Here is a 19,100-nt window from a genome sequence, read left to right as displayed (position 1 = left end):
ATGGCACTGAAAACCATTCCAGAAAAATCTGTGCTCCAAAATCCAAAAGGCGCTCCATCCATTCTGAGCCCTGCTGTGGGTGCAAACATCAATTTATGACCACATATGGGGTATTTTCGTAATCGGGAGAAATTCTTTTACAAATATTTGGGTGCTTTTTCTCCTTTAGTCCTTGTTATCAGAAAAAAAGTAGATTTTCATCTTCACAGTCTAATTCCACTAAATTCAGCAAAAAAAAAATAGTGGGGTCAAAATGCTAACTATACCCCTAGAAAAACGCCTTGAGGGGTGTAGTTTCCAAAATAGGGTCACTTTTGGAGGGTTTCAATTGTTTAGGCACAAGACATCTTCAAATCTGACATGGTGACTAATATATATTCCTAAAAAAAGGAGGCCACAAAATCCTCTAGGTGCTCCTTTGCTTCTGAGGCCGGTGTTTCAGTCCATTACCATTCTACGGCCACATGTGGGATATTTCTAAAAACGGCATAATCTGGTCAATAAATATTGAGTTGCGTTTCTCTGGTAAAACCTTCTGTGTTACAGAAATAAATGTATTACAAATGAATTTCAGTAAAAAAAATATAATTTGTAAATTTTACCTCTGCTTTGCTTTAATTCCTGTGAAACGCTAGCTGATGCTCTGCTCAGGACTCAAGCAATAGACAATGTGACAGCCCCTTGCGGTCATGTTCACGAACACCAGATGAAGCAAGCCCTCAGTCACGTGGGGGCCGTGTCGGAGCGTCATCATTATTAGAAAAGCTCCAGCACTTCCGGGAACATTTCACGAGGTTGGAACTGCACCATTTAATACAGAATTTTAAATTAAACTTTATATTAGTAAGTTACATCGTTTCACATAACGTTCTGTCCGCCGAATCTATCAGACAACATGTGGATATGCCATAAATGTTAAACGCCCCAAAATACGCCTGAAAAAAATGGTAGCTGAAGGCCTAGAAACATCTGCCCATTAAATTCAAATGGGAAAAACAGTGTTTCGTTTAGACGGGACATTTTTCTGAAAACAGCTCCCTAATTTTCAGCTGTTTTTTGCTCAGGGTGGGAACACACCCTTATTATCCATGGTTTTCCTAGGTGTTTACTAAATACAAGAACTGAAAAAAAAGTGAAGGACATATTTTTTTTTTCTCGAGCAGTCTAGATTTAATGTTTTAATGACTATAAAAGTAATGTTATAGGCCATGTAAACTTTTGAAAGGGATTATTTTTTTTTTTTATATAAAAAATGGTCAATCATTATGTTTGGTGCAACTTTAGAATTTGTTTTTATTAAAAATTATTTTTACTTTTTGAGATACAGCTGCTCAGTATTCTGTTCATAACTTAGATGTGATAGATTACAGGTGGATCCTCTATGTAAGAGACATGCAGGACCTGCTGACACTGAACCTGTCATGCAGAATAAAGTGGTGTCTGGGAAGAAAAAAACGTACACAGCACCACATGGTGCAAGATAAACCTGATAGGTAGGTTAATTATTAGTTGTGCTGCTCATAGGCGTAATGTTATAGACTGAGATTTGTGACGTTATTTTCTATGCAAGTAATTAGTGCTCCAGGTGCCATCTAGTGGCCAGTGTTAGTAATTTCCTCCTTTGTGTAATTTCTTGTTTTCCCCACCCATGAGAAGGTGAAAAGCATTCTGGGAAGAAGGGCAGTTTCTTCTATGTCTGCTCAAAGAGAGGACCAGTGTGATTCATTCCATCCCTCTCGTCATAGTATAGTCGGTAAGCAGATAGATGGTTTATATTACTGGCTGTCAGCAGCCACAGGAATACTGTTAGGACAGTATTCACTCTGTTACATGGGACTGTAATATATCAGTTGGTGTAGTTGTGAAGCTCGGCCTAGCCTCATGGTCAGCCATGTATAGTCCTATACTGTATTTGTACTGCCATACACTGTTCATACTGTACTATAACTGTTATTTCTACTGTTTATTTGTATACAGGCTTATTATATGTCAGCCTGTTACCTCTATATGTAGTACATTTATTCAATGTGCCTTGTTCTTATGTATTGCTGTAATCTAATGACATGTATATTCTTGTTTGTTCCTCAGTTTTACCCTAATCCTATGACCAGCTAATAAAGCTACAGACTTTCAGCCAGTCTCAATTATTGGCTAGTAGGAAGGTGTTTAGCTGCCTGTCGAGCTCCACATAGACCCCAGGGGTGCGTGAAGTGGGGGCAGGACAGTAGTGGTGGTAAGTTATAGCACTCACCTAAAGAAGTTTGTACTGGCAGGTACAACTTAGGGATGTAGGCGGTAGTAAAAATAGATTGCAGCTTTCAATATCCAGAAGCCGGCATCAACTGTGTTGTGTCGCGAGAAAAGCCATTTAAAAGAGTATATATTTTTTAGAAAAAAATATATATTAAAAATGGATATAGCAAAGCGTCTTTGCAAAATAAATCCACCTGTTATTACTCCTTTGTGTAGCGCTTTCCTATTTCCATTTTTAATATATATTTTTTTTCTAAAAAATATATACTCTTTTAAATGCAGAATAAAGAACAGCTGTATCTAAAAAGGAAAACATATTTTTTTAATAAAAACAAATTATAAAGTTGCACTCAACATACTGATTGACCTTTTTATTTAAAAAAAATCCCTTTCAAAGGTGTACATAGCCCTTAGGCTTTATTCAGACGAACGTAAAATACGCGCGTGCAACGCGCGTGATTTTCACGCGCGTTGCCCGGACCTATATTAGTCTATGGGGCCGTGCAGACATGTGCGTGGTTTTTGCGCAGCGTTGCTCCGTTGCCAAAAAGGCACGACATGTCCGTTGATTCAGCGTTTTCAACGCATCACGCACCCATTGAAGTCAATGGGTGCGTGAAAACAACGCAGGGCACACGGAAGCACCTCCGTACGCACAGCGTTTTTCACGCAACACTTGTTAAGTCTATGTAAATGAGTTGAGCAGACTAGACAAAACAACTACACACCAGGAAGTGGCTTTTCACTTTCTGAGCACATGCGCACAGTTTAAACTGACATCTGCAGCAATAGTAGTTTTTTTACCTGTAAAACCACCCAAAAACAACAAACACGGGCCAAAGTGTGAGGTAACGTGAAATCTTGATGCGAACATGTGCTCACAGCAAGCAGGTGTTGGAGAAGGTGTCTTTTTGTAGGCTGCCCTCTCCATTACTCCACGCTCCGTTGTTTTGACGCGCGTAAAAAACGCATGCCATACGCGCGTTAAATACGCTATCATGCTGCCCAAACGGATGCCACACGCAACTCCAACGCAACCGAAACGGCGCGTTTTTCACGCGCGCAAAAACGCAACGTTCGTGTGAATCCAGCCTTAATCAAAGGTTGAACTGCATTTTAAGCAGTGTTATTTTTACTATATATATATATATATATATATATATATATATATATATATATATTTATATATATCTATATATAATAAACCAGTCTTTGGGGATGCAATATTCTTAATTTTCAGGTTGTGATTCAATCTCCCATGCCATTTATAAAAGGGAGAGGTGTCATGAGTTATGTTTTAAAGCCCATGCATCAGGTAAATCTCCCTGACTGGGGGGGATAATCAGGATGTACATAATCAAATAAGTTTGCATGTCATCTCAAGGACCAACTTTGTATCTGTGGGGCTCCCATCACACCTGGGTACTAATATAGTCAATACTTTGGAAGCCAGACAGCTAGACTCCAGTACCCACAGGTCTACAGAAATGGCTGTATGGGACAAAATAAATATAATCCTTCAAAGCCCCCCCTGTCATAATTCATCTTGTATATAACCCAGCTAGGTGTATATGATCCAGGAACTCAGACGCTCCTTGGGTCTCAAGCGCAGGGATACTCGGCCATGACAAACCCCAGAACTGAATGTTGGTTACAATTATTAACCCCTTCAGGACTGAGCCTGTTTTGGCCTTCAGGACGAAGCCGATTTTTTAAATCTGACGTGTCACTTTTTGTGGTAATAACTCCGGAATGCTTTTACCTATCCAAGCGATTCCGAGATTGTTTTCTCGTGACATATTGTACTTTATGTTAGTGAAAAAATTTGGTTGATAAATTCAATATTTATTTGTAAAAAACACCAAGATTTGGAGAAAATATGCAAAAATTTGCATTTTTCTCAATTTAAATGTATCTGCTTGTAAAACAGATAGTAATACCACAGAAAATAGTTACTAGTTAACATCACCCATATGTCTACTTTATGTTGGCATCGTTTTTTGAACATTCTTTTATTTTTCTAGGATGTTACAAGACTTAGAACTTTAGCAGCGATTTCTCATATTTTCAAGAAAATTTCAAAAGGCGATTTTTACAGGACCAATTCAGTTCTGAAGTGGCTTTGAGGGCCTTATATATTAGAAAGTCCCCATAAATCACCCCATTTTGAAAACCTCAAAGTATTCAAAACAGCATTCAGAAAGTGTATTAACCCTTTAGGCGTTTCACAGGAATTAAAGCAAAGTAGAGGTGAAAGTACAAATTTCATTTTTTTTTTACAAAATTCATTTGTAATACATTTTTTTCTATACCACAGACGGTTTTACCCGAGAAATGTAACTTATTATTTATTGCCCAGATTCTGCAGTTTTTAGAAATACCCCACATGTGGCCCTAGTGCGGTCATGGACTGAAACACAGGCCTCAGAAGCAAAGGAGCAACTAGTGGATTTTGGGGCCTCCTTTTTTTTAGCATATATTTTAGGTACCATGTCAGGTTTGAAGAGGTCTTGTGGGGCCAAAACAATAAAGACCCCCAAAAGTGACCTCATTTTGGAAACTACACCCCTCAGGGAATTTATCTAGGGGTATAATTAGCATTTTGAACCCACAGTTTTTTTGCTAAATTTATTTGAATTAGTTTGTGAAGATGAAAATCTACTTTTTTTTATGAAAAAACGTAGAAATTTGTAATTTTTTCAAGGAATAAAAGAGAAAAAACACCCCAACATATGTAAAGCAATTTCTCCTGATTATAGCAATACCCCATATGTGGTAATAAACTGCTGTTTGGACCCACAGCAGGACTCAGAAGGGAAAGAGCACCATTTGGATTTTGAAATTCTGATTTTGCTGGAATAGTTTTCAGTGCCATGTCGCGTTTGAATTGCACTGGAGGGAACAAAATAGTGGAAACCCCCGGAAAGTGACCCCATTTTGGAAACTACACTCATCAAGGAATTTTTCTAGGGGTAAAGTTAGCATTTTGACCCCACGGTTGTTTTGCTGAATTCATTGGAATTATTCTGTAAAGGTAAAAATCTACTATAGCCAGAAGAAAGGTAGCCATTTTTAATTTTTACAAGGAATAAAGGAGAAAAAGCACCCCAACATTTGTAAAACAATTTCTCCCGATTACAGAAATATGCCATATGTGGTAATAAACTGCTGTTTGGACCCACAGCAAGGCTTAGAAGGGAAGGAGCGCTATTTGGCTTTTGGAGCTGAAATTTAGCTGAAATGGTTTTTGGGTGCCATGTCGCATTTGCAAAGCACCTGAGAGCCCAAAATTGTGGAAACCCCCCAAAAGTGGAAATTACACCACTTAAAGAATCTATCTAGGGATATAGTGGGCATTTCGACCCCACAAGTCTTTTTGCAGGATTTATTAGAATTAGGCCATGAAAATGAATATCAACATTTCTTCCACTAAAATGTTGAATTTTTTTCAATTTTACAAAGGATAAAGGGGGTAAAAGCTGCCCAACATTTGTAAAGCAATTTCTCCCGAGTACGGCAATACCCCACGTGTGGTCATAAATGGTTTTTCATTAGAAAGTAATTAACCCTTTCTGGACTGATCCATTTTTTTTCTTTTCCTTTTTAATTTTTTTCTCCCCGCGTTCCAAGAGCCACAACTTTTTTATTTTTCAGTCAATAGAGCGGTATGAGAGCTTATTTATTGAGGGACGAGCGGTTGTTTTTAGGTGACTAAAAAAAACTGCGATTTTGCCGTTTTAAATTCTTTATTTTTCACGTGAGACGCTCCATACATCACCCCCCACACTAAGACATGCTATGTTGTGGTGCGCGAAGGGGTTAATGCGCAGCGCATGGTGCGGAGTGAAAATTACAATTTTCCACTCATATGCCATTTTAGTGCACTATATGTTATGCCCAGTTTGTGCCACTGAAGACAAATACCTCAAAATATTAACCGGGCTCTCCCGGGTGTGGCGATGCCATATCTGTGGACGTAAACTGGTGTTTGGGCACACTGCAGGGCTCAGAAGGGAGGGACGCCATTTGGCTTTTGGGGCGCAGATGTAGCTTGGTAGTTGTTCTGTTTGGGGTTTTACTGGTGTTTCAGTTTGTAATGTGGGGGCATATGTAATCTGTGCGGGGTACATCAGGGTACATGTTATCTGTGCGGGGTACATCAGGGTATAATAAGAGGGTATAATAATGCAGTAAATAAATAATAATCCGCAGATATGTGCCCGGTGTCGCACTGATAAATGGCGCCCGATCTTATCCGCTTTTGGAACACTGCACATTTTGCATCGCCATATTCTGGGAGCCAGAACTTTTTTATTTTTTCACCACCGGAGCTGTGTGAGGGCTTATTTGTTGCGGGACAATCTGTAAGTTTTCATTGGTACCATTTTGGGGTACCAGAAATTATTTTGATCACGTTTTATTCAATTTTTTGGCAAGCAAGGTGACCAAAAACCATCAATTCTGACAATGTTTTTTATTCGTTTTTTTATGGCCGTCACCCTGGGCTATAAATGACCATTATACTTTATTCTGCGGGTCGGTACGATTACGGCTATACCAGATGTATATAGTTTTTTTATGTTTTGCAGCGTTTGTGCAATAAAATCACTTATTTATAAAATAAATACATTTTTGTGTCACCATATTCTGAGAGCCATAAAGTTTTTATTTTTCAGTCAAAAAAGCGGTGTAAGGGCTTGTTTTTTGCGGGACGGGATGTAGTTTGTATTGGTACCATTTTGGCGTACATGCGACTTTTTGATCACTTTTTATTGTATATTTTAGGAGGGTTGGTAACCAAAAAATTGTGATTCGGACACTGTTTTTCGTTTATTTTTTTCGCGGTGTTCACCGTGCGGGAAAAATAATCTTACAGTTTTATAGTTGGGGTTGTTACGAACGCGGCGATACCAAATATGTGTACTTTTTTTAACGTGTTAATTTTTTTCCTATAATAAAAGACTTATTATAGGAAAAAAAGCATTCTTTGTTTATGTCACTTATAACTTTTATTTTTACACTTTTTAAAAACATTTTTATTATCTTTTTTTAACTTTTTTTACTTGTCCCACTAGGGGACACTTAGACCTGCAGCTCTGATCGCTGCTAGAACACATTACACTACACACGTAGTGTAATGTGTTCTAACTGTCATTGTGACGTAACTGTCACACTGACAGGAAGCATCGGAGGACCGGCCGGAGGCTGATCCTCCGAGGCTACCGTACATGGCAACCCGGAGGTCATTGTCTGGCCTCTGGTTGCCATGATAAGGATCGCCAGCCCCCGCAAATACATGTGGGGGGCTGCCGATCCGCTGTAAACCTCTTCGATGTGGTGATCGCAATCGACCACCGCATCGAAGGGGTTAATTGCCGATTTCAGCGGCGACAGGCCGCTGATTGGCAATGGGGAGAGCAGGGCTGACACCCTGCACAGTTAACCGCCGCTGCGGTGTAGCGTCGCGCGGCGGTTAACTGTTAAAGCGCGGACGTAACTGCACGCCCAGGTGCGCGAAGTTACTGCTCACCTGGACGTACAGAAGGGGTTAATATTTCATAGTTGGTATGCCAAGGTTGGTAAATATATGCCTGGTAACTTGTCGGACATAGTATCTCACTATGAGATTAATATAACCAGTTATGACCGATTAGAATTGTGTCCGGCAACTTTCCCTGTTTTGCATGTAATTAGCCATCCTCCTTCCACCTGACCAGGAGGAGGGGTGAGGGGTCTTGCTTGGACCCTTTATACTGGCATACCAAGAAATACACAGTGTCAGACCCCTGGAGATGCGACCACATTGCAGTTCTGTCCACCTTCAAGCTGTTCTCCTCAGCGGGATCCCTAACCTATCAAATACGTAAGAGGTCTGTTATTCTTTGTTTTATTCCCTTTTATTTTGTAACTGTTTTGCTTATATGTATGTCGTTTTATTTACATCATTTTTGTAATCTTTTTTGTAAGCACTGTACTTTCGTATATTAACCCCTTCCTGCAACTTTGCGTACATGCACGTCCAGGTGAGCAGTAACTTCGCGCACCTGGATGTGCAGTTACGTCCGTGATTTAACAGTTAACGGCCGCGCGGCGCTACACCGCAGCGGGGGTTAACTGTGCAGGGTGTCCACAGTGCTCTCCCCGTTGCTGATCAGCGTCCCGTCGCCGCTGAAATTGGCAATTAACCCCTTCGATGCGGCGGTTGATTGCGATCGCCGCATTGAAGAGGTTTAGAGCAAATCGTCAGCCCCCACATGCATTTGCAGGGGGCTGGCGATCCTTGTCATGGCAACCGGAGGCCAGACAATGGCGTCCGCGCTGCCATGTACGGAAGCCTATGAGGACCAACCGCAGGCTGGTTCTCATAGGCTTCCTGTCAGAGCGATTGTCACGTCTCAATGACAGTTAGAATACATTACACTACGTAGGACACTACATAGGACACTGCAAGTCTAAATTTCCCCTAGTGGGACAAATAAAAATTCAAAAAAAGAGAATAAAAATGTTTTAAAAAAAAGTGTAAAAATAAAAGTTAGAAGTGACATAAACAAACTGCTTTTTTTCCTATAATAAGTCTTTCATTATAGGAAAAAAATGAACACGTTAAAAAAAGTACACATATTTGGTATCACCGCGTTCGTTAGGACCCCAACTATAAAACTATAATGTTATTTTCCTGCATGGTGAACGCCGCAAAAAAAATAAGTAAAAAAACAATGCTAGAATCACTATTTTTTTGGTCACCATCCCTCCCAAAATATAAAATAAAAAGTGATTAAAAAGTCGCATGTACCCCAAAATGGTACCAATAAAAACTACATCCCGTCCCGCAAAAAACAAGACCTTACACCGCTTTTTGACTGAAAAATAAAAGAGTTATGGCTCTCAGAATACGGTGACACAAAAAATTAATTATTTTATAAATAAGTGATTTTATTGCGCAAACGCTGCAAAATGTAAAAAAAACCTATATATATATATATATATATATATATATATATATATATATATATATATATATGGTATCGCCGTAATCATATCAACCCACATAATAAAGTAAAATGGTCATTTATAGCCCAGGGTGAACGGCATAAAAAAAAAAGAATAAAAAACTTTGTCAGAATTGATGGTTCTTGGTTACCATGCTTGCAAAAAAATGGAATAAAAAGTGATAAAAAAAAAATCGCACGTACCCCAAAATGGTACTAATTAAAACTACAGATTGTCCCGCAACAAATAAGCCCTCACATAGCTCCGGTGAAGAAAAAATAAAGAAGTTCTGGCTCTCAGAATATGGCGATGCAAAATGTGCAGTGTTCCAAAAGCGGATAACATTGGGTGCCATTTATCAGTGCGACACTGGCCACACATCTGCAGATTATTATTTATTTACCCTCTTATTATACCCTCTTATTATGCCCTGATGTACCCCGCACAGAATACATATGCACGAACATTATAAAATGAAATACCAGCAAAACACCAAACACAACAACTACCAAGCTAAATCTGCGCTCCAAAAGCCAAATGCAACCTACTCCCTTCTGAGCACTACAGCGTGCCCAAACAGCAGTTTACACCCACAGATCTGGCATCGTTTAATATTTTATGAGGTATTTTTCTTCAGTGGCACAAACTGGACACAACATATTCTGCACTAAAATGGCATATCAGTGGAAAATTATAATTATCACTCTGCACCATCCGCTGCGCATTAACCCCTTCGCGAACCACAACATAGCATGGGGGGTGATGTATGGAGCGGGCTCACGCGCCATACGCTGCGGGTGTCAGCTGTGTATTAGAGCTGACACCCTGGACTAACGGACATGAAAAGCGGTCGCACTTTTACAGGAGCATGTAAAAATGACAATATACTGCAATACATTAGTAGGGCAGTGTATTGTACCAGCAATCTACTGATTGCTGGTTCAAGTCCCCTAGGGGGCCTAATAAAATGTGTAAAAACAAAAGTAAATAGTTATTATTAGTGAAAAAAATGAAATAAATATTTAAAGTCCCAAAAAAAACCTTTTCACATTTTTTTCTCTAAAGTAATGTAAAAAATTACAAAAAAACACAAAATTGGTATCGCTGCATCCGCAAAAGTCAGAACTATTACAATATACCATTATTTAAAGGAACAGTGTCATCACAAATTATTTTTTTATATGTTAAAGATGTTAGTGCTTTATTAAAAACGTTTATATTCATTTGTGTGTTTGTGTTTTACTTTTTCTTATTTTTACACTTTTTCTTCCCTATGGGGGCTGCCATTTTTTGTTCCATTTCTGTGTGTGTCGATTAACGACACATACAGACATGGAATACGGCAGCCACAGTCCCATAGGGACTGCGAACGGCTCCCGTCCCATTGACTGCAGTGTACGGCGTCTGTGTGGGAACTGCGCATGCGCCGCTCCCACACAGTCCTATTCGAAATTGGCGCCGTCCGGCGCCATTTTCCTGTGGACCGGAAGTCGCGGCCGGACAGTAATATTACTACTTCCGGTCGCGGCTTCCGGATTTGTGCACTTGCACCAGCGGCAGCAAACGGAGCGGACGGGCCGGAGGGAGCCGCGGCGGCAGGAGCAGGTAAGAGATTTCAATGTATGTTCGTGTTTGTGTGTGTTTACTACTGTATGTAAACCTACTACACTGTGGGTTAGCTCAAAAAATGGCGACACACAGTGTAGGAGGTTACATCGTTCAAACCCCTCGTTTATCCCGGCCCTAGCCAGGATAAAGGAGGGGGGATGCTGAGAGCTCACTAGAGCGAGGGCTTTTAACCCAATGTTGCAATGTTGCAATTTTGGGAACAGCTCATCTAGTGACCAAAAATGGGTAGTATTATAAATTAGAAATAATTTATAATATTACCTGGACTCGTGCAAAAAAATAAAAAAAATTTGAACAGTGTTTAATCACCCACACACTAAATGTTTAATTTTTTAAAAAAAAACATGTTTTTCTGGCAACACATTCCCTTTAACTCGCACAGTGAACGCCGTGAAAAATAAGGAATGTAAAACTGTAAAATCGCTATTTTTTTGGTCACCTTGGCTCCACCAAAAATTTTATAAAAAGTGCTCAGAAAGTTGTATGGACCAAAAAATGATACAAATAAGCATTACAGCTCGTCCTACAAAAAAAATAAGCCCTCACACCACTCTATTGATGGAAAAATAAAAAAATGATGGCTCTTGGAAAACGGGGAGGGAAAAAGAAAAAGCAAAAAATGGTTCAGTCCGGAAAGGGTTAATTACTTTCTAATGAAAGAACATTTATGACCACATGTGGGGTATAGCCGTACTCGGGAGAAATTGCATTACAAATGTTGGGTGGCTTTTTCCTCCTATATACTTTGTGAAATTGAAAAAAATTCAACATTTTAGTGAAAATAATGTTGATATTTATTTTCACGGCCTAATTCTAATAAATTCTGCAAAAGACCTGTGGAGTCTAAATGCTTACTATACCCCTAGATAGATTCCTTAAGTGGTGTAGTTTGACAAATTGGCTCAGTTTTGGGGGGTTTCCACTGTTTTGGTCTCTCCATATGCGACATGGCCTCTGCAAACCATTCCAGCTAAATTTGAGCTCCAAAAGCCAAATAGTGCTCCTTCCCTTCTAAGCCCCGCTGTGGGTCCAAACAGCAGTTTATTACCACATATGGTGTATTTCCGTAATTGGGAGAAATTGTTTTACGAATGTTGGGGTGCTTTTTCTCCTTTATTCTTTGTAAAAATTAAAAATGGCTAAGTAGTTTCAGAAAAAAAAGTAGATTTTTACCTTTACAGACTAATTCCAATGAATTCAGCAAAACAACTGTGGCGTCAAAATGCTAACTTTACTCCTAGAAAATTTCCTTGAGGGGTGTACTTTCCAAAATGGGGTCACTTTTGAGGGGTTTCCACTGTTTTGGTCCCTCCAGTGAATTGCAAACGCAACACGGCAATGTAAACTATTCCAGCAAAATCAGAAATCCAAAATCCAAATGGCGCTACTTTCCTTCTGAGCCCTGCTGTGGGTCCAAACAGCAGTTTATTACCACATATGGGGTATTGCTATAATCGGGAGAAATTGCTTTACATATGTTGGGGTGTTTTTTCTCCTTTATTCCTTGTAAAAATTAAAAATATATAAATTTTTTCAGAAAAAAAAGTAGATTCTCCTCTTCACATACTAATTCAAATAAATTTACCAAAAATACTCTGGGTTCAAAATGCTAACTATAAATCTAGATAAATTCCTTGAGGGGTGTAGTTTCCAAATTGGTGTCACTTTTGGGGGTTTTTACTGTTTTGGCCCCACAAGACCTCTTCAAACATGACATGGTGCCTAAAATATATTCTAAAAAAGGAGGCCCCAAAATCCACTTTGGTGCTCTTTTCCTTCTGAGGCAGAAGTTTCAGTCTATTAGCACACTAGGGCCACATGTGGGATATTTCTAAAAACTGGGCAATAAATATTGAGTTGCATTTCTCGGGTAAAACCTTCTGTGGTACAGAAATAAATGTAATACAAATGAATTTTGCCAAAAAAAAAAATGAAATGTGAAAACTTGACCTCTACTTTGCTTTAATTCCTGTGAAATGCTTAAAGGGTTAAAACACTTTCTGATTGCTGTTTTGAAAACTTTAAGGGGTGCAATTTCGAAACGGGGTGATTTATGGGGACTTTGTAATATATAAGGCCCTCAAAGCCACTTCAGAACTGAACCGGTCCCTGAAAACATAGCCTTTTGAAATTTTCTTGAAAATATGAGAAATCGCTGCTAAAGTTCTAAGCCTTGTAACGTCCTAGAAAAATAAAAGAATGTTCAATAAACTATGCAAACATAAAGTAGACATATGGGAAATGTAAACTAGCAACTATTTTGTGTAACTATCTGTTTTACAAGCAGATACGTTTAAATTTAGAAAAATGCAAATTTTTGCAAATTTTCTCCAAATCTTGGTGTTTTTTACAAATAAATATTGAATTTATGGACCAAATTTTTTCACTAACATAAAGTACAATATGTCACGAGAAAACAATCTCGCTATCACTTTGATATGTAAAAGAATTCCGAAGTAATTACCACATAAAGTGACACGTCTGATTTGAAAAATCGGCTTCGTCCTGAAGGCCAAAACAGGCTCAGTCCTGAAGGGGTTAAACCTTAAAATTAATACGTTTGTTCCTGTTGAATGCTATTTAGATTCCGTGTGTGCCTGTGTGAACGTGTGCGTTACCAGGAGGAGGCCCTTGTCGGCCTAATACGGCAAGTGGTGGCTGCAGTGTGAACTGGTTTTGGGGTGCACTTTTACTCATTGTTAGCCTGTTGCGATACGTGTGTGTTATCGTGAGAGTGGACAAGCGGAGTTCCCCTTTACAGTAGCATCCAAAATAAAAAGGACTAATATCTATATGTCAATTGCTCCATAATGAGAACCCAGTACCTCATTATACAACAGAGCACCACTTCCAAAACTCTGGAAGCATGTGTGAATAAGCACTATGGAATTCCAGACATTCCCAGGGGTACATTTTAAGAAGTATAGTACACCTTAAAATGTGCTCAAAGTGAATGAACCATATCTACCATTGTATACCCATCCCAATATGTCACTAAAAATTAATGTGTCTCATCATTATGAGTAAATGTGTCCAGTGAATGCTAAACTTTGTACACAAATCCATAAACTGGTCTTTCTGTAGCCCCTCCTGCTGTCTACAAGTTTAAGACCTAACGTGTAGCTTTGTTTCCATGGAATTTCTTTATCTGGCTCTCATGAGTAGCGTTATTCTCAGCCAAATCACACAAACATTTCCAGACTCAGTAAAACTGATGGAGAGTGACCGAGCAGATATTAAAGCCGTAAGATCCAAAAGGAGGCTCAAAGTAGGTAGCTGGAGGGAGACTTTTTACATTACAAACTGAATATCATAAATGTTGTCTATCATAAAATCTTCATAAATGTAGCACTGGAAAGCTAAGAAGAAGCAACAATATTATGGTAAATGTATTACCTATTCTATTGGTAGAAATAAAAAGGTTTTCTGATTAATTCTGTGATGTTTTATGCTTATGCCATTAAGTTAAATGGTACGATCATCTTGAAATACCATTTCCAGTATACACCCATGCCATGCTTTTAAAAAAATAACACTACATAAAGAAATATACTTACAAAAATACGACATTTTTTAAATGTTGAACAACTCTACTAATAGTAACGCAGTCTAGTAATTGTAAGTGACATAAAACTCTGTAGCTCGCCAATAAATTGTATTTTATTACTTTATTTTATTGTATGTTATTACCACGAATAGATGAGCTTAATTAGTTTGTCTAGGAGTAGAACATGGACTGTGCAACTGAAGTAAAAAATACTTATTGTGCACTGTCACCAATATGTTGTCCTATAAAGTTAGAAGCTTAATAGGGGTGAGATTGCGGTGTTATTGACAGTTCTGCTCTTAGCACATGTTATGTATATTGAAAAATCACAGCAACCAGCCTGCAGGACTGTAGCATTATTTTTCACTGACATACACATCACAAATCCCCAAAAATTCTTCAAGTATATAAATTCAAAAAAGCCAAGGTCTGAACATGTAGGACCCCTAGATAGTGGTAATGGGGAGTTGGTCACAGGGGATCAAGAGAAGGCAGAGTTACTAAATGGATTCTTCAGCTCTGTATATGCAACAAAAGAAAGAGAAGCTGATGTAGCCGGTGCCAGTACTGTTAATATATCAGTTGATATATTGAATTGGCTGAATGTAGATATGGTCCAAGCTAAATTAAACAAAATAAATGTACACAAGGCCCCAGGACCAGATGGGTTACACCCTAGAGTTCTTAAGTAGCTTAGTTCAGTTATTTCTGTCCCCCCTCTTCATATTATTTAGAGATTTTAGTGCCAAGGGACTGGCGCAGGGCAAATGTGGTGCCTATTTTCAAAAAGGGCTCTAGTCTTCCCCGGGTAATTATAGACCAGTAAGCTTAACATCCATTGTGGGAAAAATGTTTGAGGGGCTATTGAGGGACTATATAGAGAATTATGTGACAATAAATTGTATTATAAGTGACAACCAGCACGGTTTTACTAAGGACAGAAGCTGTCAAACCAACCTGATTTGTTTTTATGCAGAGGTGAGCAGTAGCCTAGTGTCATGAAGGGTCTGTGGACCCACTGGGCCGTACCGCCTTGGCGGTAAGGCAGCTGAACAACATGGAGCAGGTGAGGGTCTATAGTTCTATAGGTACCTGTGGCAGCTCAGACAGCAGCAGGGCAGGCTCGGCTGGGACTAGGTAGCAGGCGGACGTCAGGCAGGTGAAGCAGGTCATACGTGGATGCAGCACGGCACGACTTTGGCATAGCTCAGTGCTAGACCAGGAATGAATGGATTGCTAGGAACATGAACTGGAAACAGCTATAGGTACAGGGACAGGGACTAGAACAGGGACTGGAACAGGAAACACACTAGGAGGCCATCACATAGACAAACTAGGGAACACAACAGCGCTCAGGCATAGAACTAGGGGGCTGGACCCCTCTTATAGTCCAGGATACTCACGGGTCAAAGTTCATCAACGAGGTCCGGTGCGCACGTTGTCCCTTTAAGAGCGGGCAACGGGATCCGGCTGAGGTGAGTGGACGCGAGCACTGGCGTCTCCTGAGGAGGAGGCTGGGGCCAGCGCTTGCCGACTCGTGGCTGCGGCTCTCGGGGAGGTTAGAGCTGACAGCCCGAAGCCACGGACATTACACCTAGACAGAGGGGCCGCTGTGGATATAGTGTTTTTGGACTTTGCAAAGGCATTTGACACTGTCCCTCACAAATGTCTAATCGGTAAATTAAGGACTACAGGTTTAGAAAGTATTGTTTGTAATTGTATTGAGAATTGGCTCAAGGACCGTATCCAGGGAGTTGTGCTAAATGATTCCTACTCTGAATAGTCCCCGGTTATAAGTGGTGTACCACAGGGTTCAGTTCTGGGACCACTATTATTCAACTTATTTATTAATGATATAGAGGATGGGATTAATAGCACTATTTCTATTTTTGCAGATGACACCAAGCTATGTAGTAATGTTCAGTCTATGGAAGATGTTCGTGAATTGCATGCGGATTTAAATACACTGAGTGTTTGGGCTTTTACGTGGCAAATGAGGTTTAATGTAGATAAATGTAATGTTATGCACCTGGGTACGAACAACCTGCATGCATCATATGTCCTAGGGGAGCTACACTTGGGGAGTCACTTGTTGAGAAGGATCTGGGTGTACTTGTAAATCATAATCTAAATAACAGCATGCAGTGTCAATCAGCTGCCTCAAAGTCCAGCAAGATATTGTCGTGTATTAAAAGAGGCACGGACTTGCGGGACAGGGATGTAATATTGCCACTTTACAAAGCATTAGTGAGGCCTCATCTAGAATATGCAGTTCAGTTCTGGGCTCCAGTTCATAGAAAAGATACCCTGGAGTTAGACAAAATACAAAGAAGAGCAACAAAGCTAATAAGGAGCATGGAGTATCTAAGTTATGAGGAAAGATTAAAAGAACTAAACCTATTTAGCCTTGAAAAAAGACGACTAAGAGGGGACATGATTAACTTATATAAATATATTAATGTCACATACTAAAAATATGGTGAAATCCTGTTCCATGTAAAACCCCCTCAAAAAACAAGGGGGGACTCCCTCCGTCTGGAGAGAAAAAGATTCAACCTGCAGAGGCGACAAGCCTTCTTTACTGTGAGAACGGTGAATCTATGGAATAGTCTACCGCAGGAGCTGGTCGCAGCAGGGACAGTAGATGGCTTTAAAAAAGGCTTAGATCATTTCCTAGAACAAAAAAAATATGTGTAGATTTTTTTTTACTTCCCCTTTCCCATCCCTTGGTTGAACTTGATGGACATGTGTCTTTTTTCAACCGTACAAACTATGTAACTATGTAACTATATATGTGCGCATATCTGTTGGTGGAAATTTTGTCATGCTCTATTACATGAATTACTCTCTCATTAGAGTTTTCGCTGTCTATAAAGAATAAAAACAGTGGATGAGCTTGCATGCCAACTCTGATTGGAGGAGAGCTCGATGACGGTGTTCCTTGTCTGAATTGCCGTGACAGGCTCTATGCAGAGGCACTGCAGAAGTGACATCCACCCTCCCCTTGATCTCTGGTTGGTGGAGGCTGCACAGCAGACACTTAGTTTGCAAGTGTTATAACTTCTTTAGGCATCTTATAGATTCCCTCTATTTAAAGCCAGACTGTCTTATGACAGCTGCTCTTTAGAATGTCACTATATATAAATTTTATATAAATTTTTAATTAAATAAATGAATACCCCTGTTTACAGTGATTATTTTAATACTATATTGTAATAAGGTTCTTAGCTGTTTCTTTCATAGAGTTTTCACAGATTTGTTTAATTTTCAGCAGCACATTGCCACCACTAGGGGAAGCAAACTAAAGACAAGTTAATACAGGTACTATGGCGCTCAATGCATATGTTAGGGAATTGATTTACAGTAGTGCGATTCACTAGTGATTGTTTTTTAACGTGGTCTATAAATTGTTAATTAATACTTAGTGGTTTTTTTAAGTAGAATTTATAATAATGGCACAAAAATTTATTCACGACAGGCTCTCCAAGAAAGAGATATAACAAGCAGCCGACAGAATTTAATTAGACAAAAGTGGACCTTTAGTTTCAGGTGATGTTTTATGAGAACATGCTGTTTAATAAAATGAAGTTTAAACAATGCATTCTGTAAAGTACCTCCAGTCTGCATATATGTTCAATTAAATGTCCAGTGATTTCCTTGTTAATATCCTGTTTTGGTAATATAGGAAAGGCTTCTTTATATATGTTATTAGTAAAGAGATGGTGAAGTTACTTGACTCTTGTCAGCCGGCTCATAGTAACATAGAAACCTTGTTTTCATATAACTACCTACAGCAAATAAATGGTTATTTTAAAGCAAACTCTCCCATTTCTCCTATTAATATTTGTTGATGATCTAGTATAAGTTAGAATAGCTTGTTTACACTTTGAAATGAAACTAAAAAATTCATTTTATAGTGTTTACTAATAATGGCTTCTCTTACTAACATTTGTTACACTTTCTTTGAAAAGTGTAAACTTTACTTTGACGTTCTTTGAAATTGCAGATTGCACAGGGATGGCTTGGGAGGCAGGTCAGGAAAATGGTCTGTGGACTGTCAAGGTGTTATATTCAGAAAACACAAAGCTTTTGTAACATAAAACATAAGAGCACTGTTTGGCTCCACTCGGTAGAGCATACTGGCGCTTAATGGGTTACCTGTACTTAAAACATGCAGAGCAATTTCATTGCAAAACTAAATCATAAAATCTGATGTTCCACTTTTTTCCTGACGTGACATTACAAAGTAGACAAACCTCTTACCTGTAACGGCTTCTGCCAGCTAAATACAGGTGGGCTTTATTTCCAAAGAAATATTTGGATCTCCCTTTCACTCTTTCAATTTCACTTGTATCTCTCCTCCCTCCTTTTCTTCTCTATCTCTCTTTTCTGTCCAGATCCCAGTGAGTAAATCTTTGAGTTTTCTGAGATACAAGGAAGAAGGGAGGGGAAGAGAGATGTACAGGAGGGGAGAGTATTAGGGAGGAGGACAAGAGAGAGGGTGAAAAGGGGAAAAGGAGAGAGGAGCGTAAGGGAGGGGATAATGACAGAATCAAATACGGTGGGGGGAAAGGGGGGAGTACAATGAAGTCTTTATTTGGCAGCTAGAGCTTGTTGGATTTATTCCTGCTCACTAGCATCCCCTCCTCTGAACACCTTCAATTTGGTAATGTTCTGTTCT

The 19,100-nt window shown here is 39.3% G+C and overlaps 1 protein-coding gene and 1 long non-coding RNA gene across 2 annotated transcripts in view; one reads left to right on the top strand and one right to left on the bottom strand.

Moving 5' to 3' along the window:
* PRELP (proline and arginine rich end leucine rich repeat protein) overlaps positions 1–18,872 on the bottom strand; it is a 223,587-nt gene extending 204,715 nt beyond the window's left edge. The window contains exon 1 of the mRNA XM_075853595.1: positions 18,683–18,872. The gene's annotated coding sequence lies outside the window, so the exon portion shown is untranslated. The remainder of the gene's footprint in view (positions 1–18,682) is intronic.
* Positions 1,550–18,208, top strand: LOC142741246 (uncharacterized). The gene is made up of 4 exons (XR_012881043.1): positions 1,550–1,753; positions 2,089–2,233; positions 17,691–17,740; positions 17,898–18,208. It is a non-coding gene; the product is annotated as an uncharacterized LOC142741246 (long non-coding RNA).
* Positions 18,873–19,100: the final 228 nt, after the last annotated feature.

This window comes from Rhinoderma darwinii, chromosome 2 (genome assembly GCF_050947455.1).
Source record: "Rhinoderma darwinii isolate aRhiDar2 chromosome 2, aRhiDar2.hap1, whole genome shotgun sequence".
Taxonomy (NCBI): domain Eukaryota; kingdom Metazoa; phylum Chordata; class Amphibia; order Anura; family Rhinodermatidae; genus Rhinoderma; species Rhinoderma darwinii.
This window is presented reverse-complemented; position numbering and strand designations above follow the sequence as displayed.